The following is a 21,277-nucleotide window of genomic DNA, read 5'->3' as shown; positions in this document are numbered from 1 at the left end:
AGAAACCAATATCTGTTAAAATTAAAACTCAAAACGACCAGAAATTATTACTAAAGAATAAATGAAACCCAAAACGAACAGAAATTAAATGAACAATCATAGCAAAAAACATACAACAAGTAATAAAATAAATGAACAAATAGATCTTAAAGCGAGTAATGCTTAGATTGAATATGAAAATCAAGCCTAAAACGAAAAAAATACATTTTCCTATTGAAGTACAAATGAAACTTAAAACGAACAGAAATGAAATAAACAATCAATGAAAACAAAAATACAATAGATATTAATGTAAATTAATAAATTAATCGTAAAACGAGTGAAACTTAAATTGAATATGCAAATCAAGCTTGAAACGAACAAAACTCACTAGTAAAAAGAGTTTGGGTATGACCTCCTTCTCTCACTTTAAAAGTCTAAAACCTGTTGCGTCATTGGCGCTTTACCGAAAACCAATTTTATGACAAATATTTTCTTTTGTACTTAATATTGAAAATGAACATTAAAATTAAAGTAACATTTTGAACTGATGAGCTTTCAGCAATTAATATCATTATACATTAAATATTCAGTTTAATTTAATAGCTCTTTCTAAAGTTGTTCAAGACGAATATAGTTTCACTACAAACAAGTGTTTCGATACTGCCTCCTTCCTCAACTATAGATAAAATCCAAAAGCCTACTGCGTCATAGGCGCTTAACTGAAACCGAATTTTATTACAAATATTTTCTTTTCCGGTTCTTACATAATTAAAAATAAAAAAAAAAATTACCGTGAAATAAATGCTTGAACTATTGGATCTTTCTACAGTTAATATCGCTATATATCAAGTATTCAATCTGATGTTGTTTATACTTACCAAGACTGTTCAAGATGCATATAGTTTTTTGTAAAGCGCCAATGACGCAGTAGGTTTTAGAAATTAACAGTGAGAGAAGGAGGCGATACCCAAACTCTTGTTTGTAGTGATTTTTGTTCCTTTCAAGCTTGATTTGCATATTCAGTTTAAGTTTCACTCGTTTTAAGATTTATTTACTAATTTTCTGTAATATCTATTGTATGTTTGTTTGCATTGATTGTTTATTTAATTTCTGTTCGTTTTAAGTTTCATTCATAATTCAATAGCAAAATATTTTTATTCGTTTTAAGTTTGATTATCAAATTCAATTTAAGCATTACTCACTTTAAGATCTATTTATTCATTTATATTATTACTTGTTGTATGTTTTTTGCTATGACGGTTCATTTAATTTCTGTTCGTTTTGGTTTTCATTTATTCTTTAATAATAATTCCTGGTCGTTTTGAGTTTGAATTTTAACAAGTATTTGTATCTGCTGAGCTTAAGTTTAAAATGACCTTTACTTTTCTTTGAAAAACTTATTTTTCGGAATGTTTTCTTTTATATTAATTTTTGTTCGTTTTTGATTGCTAAAAGTTTCAAGTTTTTAAAAATTCCTTATTTCAAAATCAAACTTTAATAAAAATCGAATGTTCATCAAAGTATCAAAACTGGTATCAAAGTAACAATATCACAATGAAAAAATGGGTTTGTGTCAACCTCGAAGTTTTTATTATCTGATATTTGAAATATTTTTAACAAAATGGCTATATACAAATTTTATCGGAGGGGTGTGGGGGAAAAGGGCGTGGGGGGGGCGAATTAACCTTCGATCTCTTTTAACTCTTTAGAATTGAACTAGAACTTTCTATTTTTAGTCAAATTAACCCGCTATGGCGTTTATACGATTATTCCTTCTGGAGAAAACATATATATCCCCAGAGCATAAATGGCCGCGCATACTTCCGAGCCCTGGGGGGTTGTGTCAACAATAAAATTATAAAATATGATGGTTGTACCATTTTTTAACAAAACGGTCACCTCAAGTTTGTATAGAATGTGTTTTTCCATCGGATACACCCAAAGGCGTGGAGGGCGGGAGGGCCTAGTTGCAGTCCGATCTTTTTTCACTCTGAGAAAATGATTTACAACTTTTAATTTCCATCCAAATGAACCCTCTCTGAAGTTTATACGAGCATCCCTTTCATAAAAATCATAAATGGCCCCAGGACATAGTTTACAATGTCTGCCTCCGGGCCCGGGGGGGGGGGGGTGATTCGACACCGGAGTTTTTGTTATCTGACCTTTGAACTACTTGAAAAAATGGCTCTCTCAAAGTTCTTATCAGATGGGTTTGAGGAAATTAGGGCGTGGAGAGGGGGCTAGTTGCCCTCCGATCTCTTTTGACTCTTAAAAAGTGAACGAGAACTTTTAATTTTCAATCATATGAGCCCTCTCCGAAGTTTATACGAGCATACCTTCCATAAGAACCATGTATGCCCCCAGAGCAATACTTACAACGCCTGCCCCAAGCCATGAGGGGGGGTTGTCGACACAGAAGTATTTCTTATCTAACCTTTGAATTATTTTTAACGAAATGGCCATACGTAAAGGAGTTTTTGTTATATGATCTTGAACTATTTTTAACAAAATGGCTATCTCAAATTTTTTATCAGATGTATTTGGGGAAAAAGGGCTTGGGGGGGGGGGCTAGTTGCCCTCCGATCGCTTTTGACTCTTAAAAAGGGCACTAGAACTCTCGATTTTCAATCGAATGAGCCCCTTTAAAGTTTATGCAACGACCCCTTCTATATGAAGTGCCTCTGGAAAAAAAATAAAGAGAGTGTGGGAGAAGGCTAGGTGCCCTCCAATCCCTTTTGACTCTTAAAAAGTGAATTAGAATTTTCAATTTCCAATCAAATGAGTCCTCTATGAATTTCAGAAGAGCATCCCTTCCAAAACAACCATATGTGCCCCCAGGGCATAACTTACGACGCCTATCCACGGGCCCTGGGGGGCTGTATGGACACCAGAGTTTTTTTTTTATCTGAACTTTGATTGATTTTTAACAAAATGACTATCTAGAAATTTTATCTAATGCATTTAGGGCGTGAAGGTGGAGGGGGGGGGGGGGTTAGTTGCCCTCAGATATTTTTTGACTCTTAAAAAGTAAACAAGAACTTTCAATTTCCAATCAAATGAGCCCTTTCCGAAGTTTAGTCGAGTATCCCTTCCATAGAACTATATATGCCCCTAGAGCATTACTCATAACGCCTGCCTCTGGGCCGTGGGGGGGTTGCGTCGACACAGAAATTTTTCTTATCTGACCTTTGAACTATTTTTAATTAAATGGCTATTATAAAAATTTTATCGGATGGCCTTGGAGAAAAAAGGGTGTGTGGGGCGGGGGCTATTTGCCCTCGAATATCTTTTGACTCTTAAAAATTGAACTAGAAATTTTAATTTCCAATCAAATGAGCCCTCTCTGAACTTTATACGAGCATCTTTCACAAGAACTATATACGCCCCCAGGACAACACTTAAAACGCCTATCCCCCGGGCCCTGGGGGGAGTTTTTGTTATCTAATTTTTGAACAATTTACAAAAAAAATGGCTATCTCAAAATTTGTAGCGGATGGGTTCTGGGAAAAAAGGGCGTGGGGGGGGGGATAGTTGCCGTTAACTCTCTTGACTCTTAAAAAGTGAACTAGAACTTTCAAGTTCCAATCAAATGAGCTCTCTATGAAGTTTATACGATCATCCCGTTCATAAGTTCCATACATGCTGTTAGGGCATAACTCAGAACGCCTTCCCCTGGGCCCTTGGGGTTTGTATTGACAACTGAGTTGTTCTTATCCAACCTTTGAACTATTTTTAACAAAATGCCTATCTCAAAATTTTCATAAAATGGGTTTGCAAAACGAAAGCGTGGGGGGGGGGCTAGCTGCCCACGGATCTCTTTTGACTATTAAAAAGTGAGCTTGAACTTTCAATTTCCAATCAAATGAGCCATCTCTTAAGTTTATACGAGCATCCATTTCATAAGAACCATATATGCCGAAGGCCATAACTTAAAACGGCTACCCCCATGCCCTGGGGGGGGGTTGTGACGACACCTGAGTTTTTGTTATCTGTCATTTAAACAATTTTTAACTTAATGGCTGTCTCAAAATTTTTATTGGATGCATTTGGAGAAACGGGGCGTGGGAGGGGGGCTGGTTGCCCTCCAATCTCTTTTGACTCTAACTAGAACTAGAACTTTCAATTTCCAATCAAAAGAGCCTTCTCTAAAGTTTTTACGCGCATCCCTTCAATAAGAACCATATATTCCCCGAGGGCATAACTTACAACACCTGCCCTCGGGCCTTGTGGAGCGGTCTTAGCCCCGGAGTTTTTATTACATGGTCTTGTCGGATAGGTTTGAGGAAAAAATGGCGTGGAGGGGGGGGGGGGGGGTCGAGTTGCCCTCCAATCTCTCTTGACTCTTAACAAGTGAACTAGAACTTTCAATTTCCAATCACACGAGCCCTCTTTGAATTTAATACGATCATCCCTTCCATAAGACCCATATATGCCCCAGGGCATAACTTACACCGCCTACCACCAGGCCCTGGGGGGGGGGGGGTTGTGACGACACAAGAGTTTTGTTATCTGTCTTTTGAGCAATTTTTAAGTTAATGGCTGTCTCAAAATTTTTATTGTATGCATTTGGGGAAAACGGGGCGTGGGGGGGCTAGTTGCCCTCCAATCTCTTTTGACTCTAAAAAAACTGAACTAGAACTTTCAATTTCCAATCAAATGAGCCCTCTCTGAAGTTTTTAAGGGTATCCCTTCAATAAGAACCATATATTCCCCCAGGGCATAACTTACAACGCCTGCCCTCGGGCCTTGGGGGATGGTGTCAGCCCCGGAGTTTTTGACTCCCGGAGAACTATCTCAAAGTTTTTATCGGATGGGTTTGAGGAAAAACCGGCGTGGAGGGGGGGGCTAGGTGCCCTTCAATGTCTTTTGAGTCTTAAAAAGTGAACTAGAACTTTCAATTTCGAATCAAACGAGCCCTTTTTGAAGATAATACGAGCATCCCTTCCATAAGACCCATATATGCCTCCAGGGCATAGCTTACAACACCTGCCCCTGGTGGGTTGTGTCGAAATCGGAATTTTTTTTATATGGTCTTTGTGCTATTTTTAACAAAATAGCCAGCTCAAAATTTTTATCGGATGCATTTGAGAAAAAAAGGTCCGGGGGAGGGGGGAGCTGGTTACCCTCCGATATCTTTTGATGCTTAAAGAGTGAACTAGAACTTTCAATTTTTAATCAAATGAGCCCTCTCTGAAGCTTATACGAGCATTTCTTCCATAAGAACCATATATGCCCCCAGGGTGTACCTTATAACCCTTGCACTGAAGACTGTGGGGGGAGAGTCTTGTTAAACGTATAATTTCCAGAACTTTCAACTACGTTGAACAAAATGGCTATGATCAAAATTTTGATTGGATGTGTTTGGGGAAATGGTGGGCGTGAAAGGGGTGTTAGTTGCCACCCAATCACTTTCGACTATTAAAAAGAGAACTAGCCATTTAAATTTTCAATCGAATGAGCCTTTTCCGAAGTTTCTACGAAAACGCTTTCTATAAAAACCTTATATGCCCCCAGGGCATAACTTACAACCCTTGCCCTGAGGGATGTGGGGGGAGGGTTGTCATCCTCAAAGACCTAATTTCCAGAACTTTCAACTACATTGATCAAAATGGCTATCTTAAAATTCTAACTGGATGTGTTTGGAGGAATGGTGGGCGTGAGAGGGGGGTTAGTTGCCCTCCAATCACTTTCGACTATTAAAAAGGATACTAGCCCTTTGAATTTGCAATCGAATGAGTCATTTTCGAAGTTTCTACGATAAAGCCTTCTATAAAATCTTATATGCCCCCAGGGCATAACTTACAACCCTTGCCCTGAGGGCTGTGGGGGAATGTCCTCCTCTAAAACATAATTTCTATCTGGATATCAACTACCCTGAACAAAATGTATATCTCAAAATTTTGATTGGATGTGTTTGGGGAACTGATGGGCGTGGAAGGGGTGTTAGTTGCCTCCCAATCACTTTTGACCCTTGAAAGGGGCAGTAGAACTCTCAATTTCCAATCGAATGAGTCCCCTTTGAAGTTTCTACGATGACCCCTTCCATATGAAGTGCCTCTGGGAAAAAAATAATAATAAAATGATGGAGCCGTATGACCTTTACTATAGGCAAGGCTATAGCGTTGCCTCTGATTAGCCAAGGCTTGATGCCTGCAACTACCTGATGTCATAGGCAGCGCGTGAGCGCTGCCTAAGTAAAGAACGATGTGGGCACTATGTGTTTTTTTTCTTCTCCAGCCGGGCACTTCGTATCGAAGGAGTTGTCGTAGAAACTTCGAAAAGAGCTCATTCGATTGGAAATTGGAGTGGCTAGTGCCCTTTTTAATAGTCGAAAGTGATTGGAGGGCAACTAGCCCCACCCCACGCCCATCATTCCCCCAAACACATCCAATCAAAATTTTGAGATAGCCATTTTGTTCAGCGTAGTTGATTTCCAGATAGAAAAAATGTTTTTAAGGAGGACACTCCCCCACAACCCTCGGGGCAAGGGTTTTAAGTTATGCCCATAGGGCATATAAGAAGGATGTTGGCACAGTGTACTATGTATTATTTTTTTCCTTTAGAGCAGGCCACTTAATATGGAAGGGGTAATCGTAGAAACTTCATAAGGGGCTCATTCGATTGGAAATTGGGATTTCTAGTGCCCTTTTAATAGTCGAAAGGGATTGGAGGGCAACTAGCTCCCCCTCTATCCCATCATTCCCCCAAACACATCCAATCAAAATTTTGAGATAGCCATTTTGTTCAGCGTAGTTGATTTCCAGATAGAAAATATGTTTTTAAGGAGGACACTCCCCCACAGCCCAACGGGCAAGGGTTTTAAGTTATAACCTGGGGGCATATAAGGTTTTTAAAGAAGGCGTCGTCGTAGAAACTTCAAAAAAAGCTCATTCGTTTGGAAGCTCAAAGGGCTAGTGCCCATTTTAATGGTCGAAAGTGATTGGAGGGAAACTAGCCCCCCCCCACGCCCATCATTCCCCAAACACAACCAATAAAAATTTTTAGATAGCCATTTTTTTCAGCGTAATTGATTTTCTGATAGAAAATATATTTTTGAGGAGAGCACTCCCCCACAACCCTCAGGGCAAGGATTATAAGTTATTCCCTGGGGGCATATAAGGTTTTTATTGAAATCTTTGTCGTAGAAACTTGAAAAACGGCTCATTCAATTTGAAATTTTAAGGGATTGTACCCTTTTTAATAGTCGAAAGTGATCTGAGGGAAACTAACCCCACTCTCTCTTCTACCTTTTCCCAAAACACATCCAATCAAAATTTTTAGATAGCCATTTTATTCAACGTAGTTGAAAGTTCTGGAAATTAGGTCTTTGAGGATGACAAAGTTTTATTTATTTAAAGATATAAAGTTTTTATTGAAAGCGTTGTCGTATAAACTTCAAAAGGGCTCATGCAATTGGAAACTGAAAGGGCTAGTGCCTTTCTCAATAGTTAAAAATGATCGGATAGCGACTAACGCCCCTCTCACACCCACCATTTTCCAAAACACATCCAATCAAAAATTTGAGATATCCATTTTGTTCAACGTAGTTGAACGTTCTGAAAATTAGGTCTTTTAGGATGATAACCCCCTCAGAGCCCTCAGTGCATGGTTTGTAAGTTATGCCCTGGGGGCATATAAGGTTTATATAGAAAGTTGTTGTATAAATCATAGGCAGCACGATCGCGCAGCCTAAGTAAAGATCGGGGACATTTGAGAACGAGACAAGAAACGGGGACTAAGTAAAGAGGAGGACACTCCCCCACAACCCTCAGGGCAAGGGTTTTAAGTTATGCCGTGGGGGCGTATAAGAACGATATTGGCACAATGTATTATTTATTAATTTTTTCCTTTAGAGCAGGGCACTTCGTATCGAAGAAGTTGTCGCAGAAACTTCGAAAAGTGCTCATTCAATTGGAAATTGGAGTGGCTTGTGCCTTTTTTAATAGTCGAAAGTGATTGGAAGGCGACTAATACCCCTCTCACGCCCACCATTCCCCTGAACACATCCAATCAAAATTTTGAGATAGCCATGTTGTTAAACGTAGTTGAAAGTTCTGGAAATTTGGTCTTAGAGGATGACAACCACCCTAACAGACCTTAGGGTAAGGGTTGTAATTTATGCCCTGGGGGATTTAAGGTGTTTATAGAAAGCACTATCGTTTCAAAAAGGGCTGATTCGATTGGAAATCGAAAGGCCTAGTGCCCTTTTTAATAGTCGAAAGTGATTGGAAGGCTTGACATTTTTATAGTAAAGATCGAAGTGGGTATAATATATTATTTTTTGTTGTTGTTGTTGTTTAGACCAGGACATTTCGTATCGAAGGAGTTGTCGTTGGAACTTCGAAAAGGGCTCATTCGATTGAAAATAAAAGGGGCTGATGCCCTTTATAATAGTCGAAAGTGACTTGAGGGCAACTAATCCCCCTTCCCCTCCCACCCTCCCACACCCACCCTCCCACGCCAACCCTCCCATTTCTACTCTTAATATTTAACCAAATCAAAATAGCGTAAGTGTATCCAAGCTATCAAAGAAAGTAAACAGATTTTTTGGGGGGGAATCAAGTTTTCCATTTCAGGTCAACTAGAGGAGGTATGAAACTAAATTAAACAGTAATATTCGTTTCCAAATTTTCTAAAGAGTGTACGTTGTTAAAAACTGCTGAAAATGTTTCTCCAGCATACAAATAGCAGGCCATAGTGTGAAGTCTTAAAAAACGAATAGATTTAAAGTACTGTTTCCTATCTCCCTGAAAATGAAATGTCAATATAAAGCTAACATACAATAATTTAAAAAACTTTGTCCCCGTAATAAGATTTACAACTTATAGTAAAGAACTCCATTTAACAAAAAATGCACAAAAATAAAATCAAACAATCTACCAAGCGTGAAACTACCACAAATCAGCATCGATAAATAAATGAAACCCAAAACCACAGTTTATAGAATTAACAGTATGATCATTCCTTATCTTACCCATTATAAAAACCCGGACCGAGGTGCAAGTGCTCTAAAGAATGTAAAAACATAAGCGGCATTAGATCTTTTCACGGGTAGACAAGTCATGTTTCTCTTGGACGCGAAACTTAGAGTTATAAAAGAAATAAGTGGCAACCTGCTATTACGAATAATGCACTTTGTAACCCTCTTCAACGCGAAACTTACAGTTATAATAGAAATAAGTGGAAATAAGTGGAAACCCGCTATTACGAATAATGCACTTTGTAACCATTTCTCATTGATTGACGCAAACACACTGATACATAACTGCACAAATAAGTGGGAGGAGCTTTTTGTTCACACCGAGAATGAAGACCAGAAATGATCTGCGATAAACTTACTGGATAATTCTATAAACTGTGCCCAAAACGAACAGAAATTACAATAATTAACCGAGTCAAACTCAAAGCGAGCAGAAATTAACATAAGTTGGGCGCAACACCCCTATGCCCTCCCAAAGCCAGAACAAAATTTGCACTTTATGGAAAAAATACAAATGAATGTGCATTGTCACTTTAATATACATATACTGATATTTAGTAATCGAAATGTTAAAACTATTTGATTTATTAAAGTTATAAAATTAAAAACATTTATATTTTTTCATTCTCATTTTTTGTTTAATGGAGTTCTTTACTTTTTTATTTGAAAAACTTATTTTGTGGAAAAAGTTTTTTAAATTAATGGAATTAAAAATCGTAGGGCCTATCAATCTATCTGCGTTGTTCCCAACATGGGATGCTGGCCCCGCCAGTAGGGCATGGTAATATTTTGGTGGGTCAAGGGCAAGATGTGCACCCTTTGGCTGACTATACATTAGAGCCTTAATTTGAAAAAAAAAGTCATGTGAATGACACAACATTCATGTGCTTTTCAAGAGCAATCGAATGACGTCACATTCATATGCATTAAAAGAGTAAAAAAGATATGATAGTAATGCAATAACGTTAAGCATTGTATAGAAGATCTTTTCTACAGAAAACGTCTTTCATTAGCTTAAAATACGTCTAAAGGACGAAATCCCCCCCCCCAAAAAATACCAGGTTTTTTAAGCTTCCTTTTGGTGAATTATCCATGTGAAATTTTAAATATCAAAATTTTAATATCACGGATAAGGAGGACATCAGGAGTTTATAAATTCTTAAGGGGGCATGGCTAAAAGTGGTTGGGAGCCACAGATCTATCTCCTCTTTACATACCGCCCTTCATGAATCACGCTCTATCTATCAATAACTTTTTTCCTGGTCTGGATTTGAAGGCAATTTGACCTTAATTGGGTACTCTTGCATTATATGGGACTTTCTAAAAAGTCAAGTTTGGTTAACGCTGATGAATAAAATAAAATAGGTTGAATATATAATGGTTTATAAACAAATTTGGGCTATATATTTGCACGTTAGGGGGTGGGAAGTACAGCATACCATATATTAAATACGTAACCTAACCTAACCTAGGTACCTTTTTCCCTCCCTAAACTCCAAAAAACAACAGTTTAAATATCGTATACGCAATAAAAAAACCATGCTATGCATTGTATTACTCTATAACGGTTAACCTGTCAAAAACGGAGTTTTCGTGACTGGTTTCTTTGTAAAGGTTCATATAATACAAGAGTACCCTTATATGTATCCATTGACATAAAACCTTGCCCTGTAATTTATATATAAATAGACTTCTTCGAATGACGCAAGACGCACGAAAATGTTCAAAGTTCCAAGTCCTCCAAATACCAAGACTTTTACAGGTTCCATATATTTTATGATACACCTATTTCGGGTATTTTCACGAACTTACCTCCTTCCCCAGATAAATTATAGCGTATACTACATTCCTGAATGGACAAAATAGACTGTATCGAGTCGCTGAGGCGAACGAACTGAATCGCAGTTGCTGAAATTTAAACGATGGTCGCGTGGATTCATATAATATATGTTCTGTTAAGCTAAAAATTAACTAAAAAAAAACAAGTTTTTTTAACTGAAAGGAACGACGTTAAAACTTAAAAACGAACAGAAATTATTCCGTATATGAAGGGGGCTGTCCCCACCTCAACGCCACGCTCTTTACGCAAAAGTTTTTTTTTGTTTTAAAAAATAGAGTTGTGAGAAAGTAAAACTTTAGCGTAAAGAGGTAGGCGTTGAGGAGGGGACAGCCCCCATCATATACGGAATAATTTCTGTTCTTTTTAATTTTTAACGTCGTTCCTTACTTTCAGTTAAAAAAAACTTGTCTTTTTTATTTAATTTTTGAACGTTTTTGAATTAATGCAGGTTTTGATTTTGGCTCACCCTACATGAATAATTAAAACAAAATTTGCATATTAATTTTATTTTTATTTGGTTAAATGGCTTTCTCGAAACTTGTTTAATTTTATTTACGAACGTTTTATTAGTAATAAATATACGTAACTTACGAATTAACTGACGCAACGAACTTCTATATTCATATATTTTTAACACGTATATTAGGGGGTTCGCCCCCTAGTCAATACCCTGCTCTTTAAGCTAAGGTTCGAATTTTTTTTCCAATTCTTTAAAAATGACCTCTTAATCACAATCAGTTGATCAGTTGAAACACTTTTTTTTTTATTTAATTTCTAATCTTTTACTTTAACAATGATGGGAAATCCGGCGCCCCCTTCATAGCAATGTCTCTTCCCCCATGAAAACTTCTTTCATGGAAAGATCCTCCCATATCACACCCGACCCACCCCCTCCCCCCACCTGCCAAAAAAATCCCCCCTGAAAACGTCTGTATACTTCCCAATAACCAATACTATATGTTAACATTGAGTAAAGTTCATAACTTTCAGTCCTCCCCCCGGGGACTTTGGGGGATTAAGTCATCCTAAAAGACATTTTTATCATATTTTCGACCACGCTGAACAAAATGGCTGTCTCAAAATTTTGATCGGATGACTTTGGAAAAAAATGAGCGTGGGAGGGGGCCTAGTTGCCCTTTTTTTTGGTCACTTAAAAAGGGCACTAGAACTTTTAATTTCCGTTCCAATGAGCCCCCCACGATATTCTAGGACCACTGGGTCGATACGATCACCCCTGGGGAATAAAAACAAAAAACAGATAAAAACGGATCCGTGATTTTTTTTTCTGGCAAAAAAATGCAAAATTTCATATTTCTGTACATAGGAGATTGAAACCTCTACAGTAGGGTTCTCCGATATGCTGAATATGATGGTGTGATTTTCATTAAGGTTCTATTAGGGGGTCTTTCTCCCTTTTTTCGAAAATCAGTCAAATTTTCTCAGGCGCTTAACTTTTGATACGTAAGATTGAACTTGATTGATGTTATATGCTTGAATTCAACATTGGAATTTGATTCGTTTGATGCATTCATTGGTATCAAAAACTCTTTTTATAGAGATTCGGTTACAAATGAGCTGTATCACTCCTTACTTACAGTTCCTTACCACGAACTGTTTAATTAGCTACACCATTCAGCGCTAATATTATCGATATTGTTTTCAATAATACATCGAAATTCGGGAGGAGACGCTTAGTATATAGCCACTGTGTTGGCAATGATTGAAAAAATCCAACTAAACGTCATTCAAGTAAACACAAATGACATTGTTTGTCAACATCTGTCCCCTAATTTGGTTGCAATGCATTGTCTAAGTGAAAATAATGTCAATAATGTCAGAATTAACTGATACACTTCATAATGTTCTAACCATCATTTAAAATAGTGTAAATTCTGTTTAAACTTCTGCGTCTTAGGAGAATTCCCTAGAAGCAGGAAAATTAAATTACCAGCCAGACCGTATAGTTTGTCTCATCCAGATAGAAGGTAAGATATTGGAACCAATTGGGAGGGGGGAAGGGAATTTTTAAAAACATTCTATTGGTATTTTATTAAAAAAAACTATCCCCCTTGATTTTAAACCAAGGCCGTATCCAGAGGGGGTAAGGGGTTTGATCCCCCCCCGCCCTGCCGAAATATTTGTTCGACTCGTAAAAACTTAACAAAAATGCATGTATACAAATTTTTGATGCGTTTTTAAAGTTATTTTGTAAAAACACCCCGAATAAATACCCCCCCCCCAAACAAAAACCCTGGATTTCGCCCTATTTGAACAATACCTCTTTTAAAATTTTATTACAATAATAGAAAAATTCTTGCCCCCCCCCCAAAAAAAAAAATCCGTAAATTTTTTTTAAAAAAAAATTTACTGTCATGATTCTATCATTTTTTTTTTTAATATTCGATTTTAAACATGAATTTTGTTGGAATAATCTCCTCATGGAGTCAGTGCTAGATAAATGTGTAGCATGAAAAAAATTGTTCTGTTATAGCTGTAAATTTATCTCCGCTGATCTACAGTCAATTATATTTAGAAAAAGGAGGGTTTTCTCGATTGTGCAAAATTTAAAGCTAAATATGTTCCAGCTCACTAAACAATAGATGCCAAGACTTTTTTCTTTTAATCTAATTATCCAAAATCGGTTGTTCATGTTGGGCAACTGTGAATCCGCCCATATATAACTCATTTCCCCCTTGACATGGCAAAAGTATCTGAATGCTTCGAGTTCAGAAATGATACGGACCTCTCAGCATGAGGTACATGAATGAAAGTAGCCAAACCGCTTCTATCTGCCCAGACTTGCTGGATGTAACTCGCTGATATGCCATGCTTGGAACGCAGCATAGGAAAGGGTTTTTTTAAGAATCCACGGGGGACTTAGTGAAAAAATTTTTGATTGCTTTTGCATTTAAAATTAGGAACTTTTGAATGCTTTATTACTCGCATAAAGGAACATAATCAATGGTAATAAAGAAAGTTTTGCTAATAATTTATTACAAAAAGACAAAAAAAAAAAAAAAAAAAATGAAGTTTTAGCTTTACATAGAGACAGTGATAACTTAATGAACAGCAAGCGACATTTTAGGCAAAGCGAAAAAAAGATTTACGAAATTAAACCACTTAATTTCGAAAAATCAACAAATGAAATAGTAAGAAATAAAAGAAAATAAACCAGATTCGGTGATCACTTTGATTTCAGAATCCAAGCTATTCTTTGCAAAGTGTAGAAGTGTTTAAACTAAGAATAACCATGTACAGTGATATTATACAGGCCGAAATCGGGAAGCAAAAATTTTGGTACTTGTGCATTATATCCTACACAGCGCTATAGACTGCACAAGGAAATATTACAGGAAACAAGTCAAACGGGTATTTGCAATGGATAAATGCATCGCAAAGCCTGATTTCTTATTACGTTTACAATATTTAAACTGTTGTTTTTTGGGGTTTAGGAGGGGAGAAATAGGTCCATAGGTTAGGTTGCGTATTAAATATATGCTATGCTTTGCCCCCCCCCCCGTAACGTGCAAATTTATAGCCCAGATTTGTTCTAAACAATTATATTTTCATCCTATTTTATTTTTTTTCATTAGCGTTAACCAAACTTGACTTCTGGGGTTTGTAGGATATAATGCACAAGTACCGAAATTTTCCAGATATCTCCTATGCCTAACTTTTGTCTCTACCTGCCATTTATGCAAATTCCAGATACGGCATTCTCTGCCAAAGGACTTGGTACAGAAGTTAACACTCGAGTCGTTTAATGTAAATTTAGATAAATTCCTTGTGAAGATTTAAGGTGGATTAAGGGGGATTTTTCCTCCTCTCTCTTTCTAGAATTTATTGTACAGTAGAATCAGCGTTTTTATAATTATTTTCTTTTTATTTATGTAATTCTTTAATTTTGGCGAGTGTCCTTAAATCCTTATTCCCTCTCCCACAGAATAAATGAATATTTTGTTAAGTAAATTTTTAGGTGAATTTTGTAATTAAAGTAACTTTTTGTCAAAGGCGAAATAAGTTATCTAAATTGGACTAGATAAGATTTATTCATAATCAATTAATCATACAAGAAAATACATTGAACTAATCCCACAAAGGCTCCTAGGCCTGTAATAGAGGGGGAAAACATACCGTTTAAATCAAACACTAAATCAATAGAAAAAAAGTTAAAATAGGCCTACATTGAATAAATTACACAAGATGAAACAGATTAAATAGGCTAAAGTATTCTTCATTTATAAAATATCCTTATTTATATTTTATATACAAAGTATTCTTTATTTATATTTTTGGCTAGTTTGGTTGCACGTATGCCAAAAATACTTAGGCCTGTAATAAATCAAACTGAACTGAAATAAAGATGCTTAGTCGACTTTTCAATATCAAACAGTTCGTGGTAACCGAAACTATAAAAAACAGAATTTTGATACCAATAGATACATCAAAAGAATCAGATTTTAATTATGATTTCAAATATATAAGTTTCATCAAGTTTAGTCATACCCATCAAAAGTTACGCGCCTGAGAAAATTTGCCTGATTTTCGAAAAAAGGGGAGAAGACCCCCTAAAAGTCATAGAAACTTAATGAAAGTCACACCATCATATTCAGCGTATCAGAAAACCCTACTGTAGAGGTTTCAATCTCCTATCTACAAAAATGTGGAATTTTCCATTTTTTGCCAGAAGAAAGATCACAGATGCGTGTTTGTTTGTTTTTTTTTTGTTTTTTTTTTCCCAGGGGTGATCGTATTGACCCAGTGGTCCTAGAATATCGTAGTTGGGCTCATTGGAACGGAAATTAAAAGTTCTAGTGCCCTTTTTAAGTGAAAAAATGGAGGTAAATAGGCCCCCTCCCACGCTCATTTTTTTCCCAAAGTCACCCGATCAAAATTTTGAGATAGCCATTTTGTTCAGCATGCTCGAAAATATTACAAAAATGTCTTTTAGGATGACTTAATCCCTCGAAGCCCCGAGGGGGAGGGCTGAAAGTTATGAGCTTTACCCAATGTTAAACATATAGTATTGGTTATTGGGAAGTATACAGACGTTTTCAGGGGGAATTTTTTCTGGTAGTGGGGGGGGGGGGGGGCTCGGGGGTTATATGGGAGGATCTTTTCATGGAGGAAGTTTTCATGGGGGAAGGGACATGGCTATGAAGGGGGCGCCGGATTTCCCATCATTATTTAAAACAAAAATCAGAAATTGAACATAAAAAAACAAGTTTTTCAACTGAAAGTAAGGAGCAAAATCAAAACTTAAAACAAACAAAAAATATTAGCTATATGATTGGGTTCACCTTCTAGTCAATGCCTCGCTCTTTCAGCAAAAGATTTTTTAGTACTTTCATAAGAGCTATTTATTCTAATTAACGGCCTTTGTGATTAAGGGGTCATTTTTAAAGAATTGGAACAAAATTCGAACTTTAGCTTAAAGAGCAAGGTATTGACTAGGGTTACATAAGTTAATTTGTAAATTACGTCAGAAACAAATTCAGAGACAGCCATTTAACAAAAGAAAAATAAAATTTTTATGCAAATTTTGTTTACTTATTCAATGACGGTGAGCCAAAATAAAAGCTGCATTAACTAAAAAACGATCAGAAATTAAATTAAAAAAACAAGTTTTTTAAACTGAAAGGAAGGAGCGACATTAAAACTTAAAACGAACAGAAATTATTCCGTATATGAAAGGGACTGTCCCCTCCTCGACGCCTCGCTCTTTAAGCTAAAGTTTGACTCTGTCTCACAACTTTATTTTTTAAAACAATAAAAAACTTTAGCGTAAAGAGCGAGGCGTTGAGGAGGGGACAGCCCCTTTCATATACAGAATAATTTCTGTTCGTTTTAAGTTTTAATGTCGCTCCTTAATTTCAGTTTAAAAAAATTGTTTTTTTTATTTAATTTTGTTAAAGAACAAAACACTTTTTTCTGTAGCCTATTTCAATGTTAAAATTTTTATTCAAAGATCTAAAAAAATCAATTATAAGAGTGAAAGTATTTAGCTGAATTGGAAACTTCATTTAGGTATAGCGCATAAATTAGGTCTAATAGACTTTAAAATAAAAATAATTAAAAATGCCCAGCATTTTTCCTGGTCCTGGTCATGCTCAGAATCACCTACCTAGAATCCTACCTACCTAGAATCACCTACCTACCTAGTACAGAATCACTACATGCCCAGAAGCACCTACCAGAATTACCTAGGCGATATAAGTGCGCATGTGGAAATGTAATCAGTTGACAAATCATGGACAGCTGCAACCTAGTAAAGAGCGAAGCATGGCCAACAGTAATCGAAAGTTAAAAAAAAATGTTTAAAAAGTTTTGAAAAAAAAGTCTAGTGAGAAAAAACTGCCATTAAAGCCAACTCGGGAATGGTAACTATTATTTCAATTACTCTTAAAAGTAAAAGTTTATTGCGTGAACGAATGACAATTTCGACGAAAGAGCCCGAAAAATCTCAAAAATGGCATCGGATCGAAATTAAAAATAAACCATTGGAGATGCCATGATTGAAAACCATGTTAATGAGGACTGCAGCCCCCTTCCTTGCAAAACGAGGAACATCACTTTTTTGCATAAGTCACTGATTTATCTCCGTTTTGTTTACTCGAGGATAACTTACCGAGGCTGTGGTCGAACAATGTCGGGAGAGAGCTCATTGAAAAGAATTCCCAATATTTAGTACCCTATTTAAACAACAGAAGAGATTGTGCCACAGGAAAGTAACCCATTTCCTTTAAACCTTTCTTTATGTCGTCTTCCCACTCCAGACGAGGACGACCTGATTTCCGTTTAGCCCTAGACGGTTGGCCGACAAGGACAATCTTCGGCAATCTGTCCTCCTTCATCCGCAACGTGCCCTAGCCACCTCAACCTTTTTTTCATTATAGCCCTAGAAAGCGGTATTGAACCACATTTTTCGTACAGCCAATTGTTTGAAATACAGTCAGTCAGCCGGGTACCCAGAAAAATCCGTAAGCAATTTCTCTGGAAAACATCTAGCAAATTTTCATCCGCTTTTCGGAGCGCCCATGCTTCACAGTCATATTTGACCACTGTCATCACTGAAGCTTTTAATATTCTAATCTTGGTTTGCAGACTTATGTTCCAAACTTTTTTTAACTGTGAAAAAACACCCTGAGCCTTGGCTATTCTATTTTTAACATCTTCACTGCTCCCACCATCTTTACTAATAATAGCCTACTACCAAGGTAAGTGAAGCTGCCCACCTGATCATTCTTTTCGTTACCCAACATCACCTTTTCATCTTCACTTATTCCTAGCCTTAGTGACTTAGTCTTCATAACATTAATTTTCAAACCAATTTTAGCACCGTGAACTACGCAAAACCTCTAAAACTTCATTCATTTTGCTCAAACTTTCATCTAGGATGCTTAAATCATCAGTATAATCTTAGTCCAGGATACTCTTTCTTCCCCATTGGATTCCGTGGTCTCCCATTACCTTTCCTGTGCTCCTTAAGACAAAGTCCATCAAAATGATCCATATAAAGGGGGATAGAACACAACCCTGCTTAAATCCTGATTTAATACAAAACCAAAGGTGTTGGATAACTCTAGGCACTTCTCAATTATTAACCTAAGAGTGAGATTTTGGTCGACAAATCCTCTACCTTTTCTAAAACCGCACTGTTCTTCTCTTAAAACTTTGTCTACATCATCTCTTAGTCTAAAAAGTATATGGAAATAGATTTTTTAAAAAAATATGAAGCTGTTTAGATACAGTTTAATACATTTTTTTTAAAACTTTCACAATGTCACAATAAATCAAGTTGCGCAAACGAATGTATACTCAGTTTTAGGCTTTTGATGGACTCCAAATTTGAGCTTTTTTCTACCTGAATGCCTTCTTTTAGAGAAATGTCGGCTTAAGATAGTGTCAGGGATTGAGATGTGTCAGAGATGACATCACCCGACTAATTGATCAGTATGCATAAGTCAAGGCACTATTGAAGACTCCGAGAGAAGATTTAGAAAGAAAAAAATAGTTGCAAATTAAATGCTAAAGGTAAATTCGATTAATAATCAAATCTCTTAAAAGACAAAAAAAAAAATCATTTTAGACATCATGGACAATAAAAGTATGCTGGATTCCGACATATTTGAAAAAGTGGTTCCATAGAACCGAATCATTGCCACTAAATAAGAAAATTCACGTCAACATAAAACCTTGATAGAACTTTAAAAAATCGCTTCATAGTCAATATTTTTATAATACATTTGGACTTGATGGTGTATGTGGTTTAATATATAAGGAAAAAAACTCGAATATTTCAATTTGTTCAAGCTTTTTGATATAATCAAACAGTTTGTGGTAGCGAACTGTAAGTAAGGAGCGACACGGCTCAATAGTAACCAAAACTTTAAAAAACAGAATTTTGATGAAATAGATATATCAAAAGAATCGAATGTTTATGCTGATTTTTGCCAATATTTTAATGGGAATATTTCTCAAATTTTTATAATATTCAATTCAATTTATTCAATTCAATTTATTAAACATTACAATAAATAAATAAATGCACTTAAGCGCTAGAGGTCCCAAGAAGCATAGCTTTTAGAGGACCTCGTATCAATCACAAAATCCACACAAAACAAATCAGGGAAGGAAAAAAAAATACAACAATATCTCAAAAATATAAACACAATGCGAGAAAAAAAAAAAAAAAAAACAAAAAAACAACTGCTACACAATAACTTTTGAATTAATTTTATCTGAACTGAAAATGTCCTGTAATTTATTAGAAATCCAAACCATTAATAATATTATTAAACAGCGGGGTTCGAATCTCATTCAACATAATGAGAGAGGAGAAAAGAAAAAAAAACTATATAAAGTAAAGCGGAATAAGTAGATAAAGCAAAATGAATAAAGAAATAAAGAAAAAAAACGAAATACTTCAAGCCTTAGAGAATATTTTTCTGCAAAGGGAAGAAGAGTTTTTAAGAAGAGAAAGTTCACTGGCAATAGAGTTCCTAAGAGCAGTTGCTCTATAAATTAGTGACCTCTGAGCTGCTGAGGATACCCTTTTAGGCAACCGAAATTAGTGAACAGAGCTCCGTAGCAAAGTCTGGTACTTACCTGTTGATACTCGGTCAAAGTAGAATATCGTATTTGGAGGAAGCGAGAAATTGAAGGATCGGTGAACCAGTGTTATGTTCTGCTTCTGGGTAAACACGTCTAAGGCATCTAGATCTGTATCACTGTAATAATTATCTGTATCATAGAGTAAGAGAAGGCGAAAAGTTGCCTCCACTGCTCTATTCTGTACTGTTCGGAGTTGCCGAAGGGAAGAATAGTTAGTATTGCCCCATACAGTAAAAAGGTAAAAGGTAAAGGATGCGGCACTAGACCCTTAAGGTCCAAACCGGCGGTGCTGATCTCCGTTTCGTGGCCCTTCAGCCAGGAAGTGCAATGGGGGGCTGGGGGCAAGCATTACTGTTTAATATCTTCTTGTTTACTGGGCAGGTCATTGCCTTCTTGCCCTCTGCCAATGCCCACGGTGAGGTCACAAGATTTTCCCAAAATGGATATACATCTACTCAGTTTGCTAGCTTATTACTCAAGGCGTCAATTGACAATAATGTAGGGGATTTGGTTTAAGATTAATTTTGTTAATCTTTTGGGGGAAAGGGCAATTTTTTGTATTTTTTATTTCAATAAAAATACCAAAAAGGGTGTTGTCTTAATCTAGGGGGCAATCACCCTAGTCCCGCCTCTGCTTATACTTGGGGTACTGAGTAAGTCATTAGATTAATGAAGCACTTCTAAGGAAAATTCAAGAGGGCAGAGTTTAAATAAAAGACATCCTCACAAGTTACTACATCAAATAACCCACATATCGTCCATATGATTGTTAATTCTTCTGCCCACTAATTCAGAAAGAACTATTGCATTGTTTAATTCTTCCAAGCGAGAATTTAAAAAAATACGAGGACAGCAAAGAAATTTCGACGACTGAATACCAATGAACGTTGTCTCCACTAGTCCTCTTTAGTTCCTAAGTCATCAATCATATTATCATCGATCATTTGATCACCCGTCTACTTAACACACTAAAAAAATGTTTTCATTGTGTGAGCTCACTAGCGTAGATACAAATTCAAACCGTTTTCTTGCTGTCAAGGTTTTACTGCAAGAAAGTGAACACCAAATATTGAAATTCATTTTAATAAATAAAAAAAAAAAGAAAAATGAAAAAAGGTACTTACGTGTTATAGCGACCACACTCAAGAAGTGAAGTTAATCATTATGAAACTTACCAAAATATGATGAAAATATAATATTTTAGTAACAAAATTAAGGAACCAAAAACAACAACACTATTCAGGGTCAGTGCCATAGTTGCAATCAAATGTTTAACTAAGAGTCCCAAACATGAATTTTTTTCCTGGTCTTTTGCCATTTTTTTCTTCTCTATTGTTATTTATGTTAAACTTTCTTTTATT

The sequence above is a fragment of the Artemia sp. Qi Xiang Cuo genome, chromosome 4 (genome assembly GCF_049724085.1).
Source record: "Artemia sp. Qi Xiang Cuo chromosome 4, ASM4972408v1, whole genome shotgun sequence".
NCBI lineage: Eukaryota > Metazoa > Arthropoda > Branchiopoda > Anostraca > Artemiidae > Artemia > Artemia sp. Qi Xiang Cuo.
Note: the sequence above shows the minus strand (reverse complement) of the source record.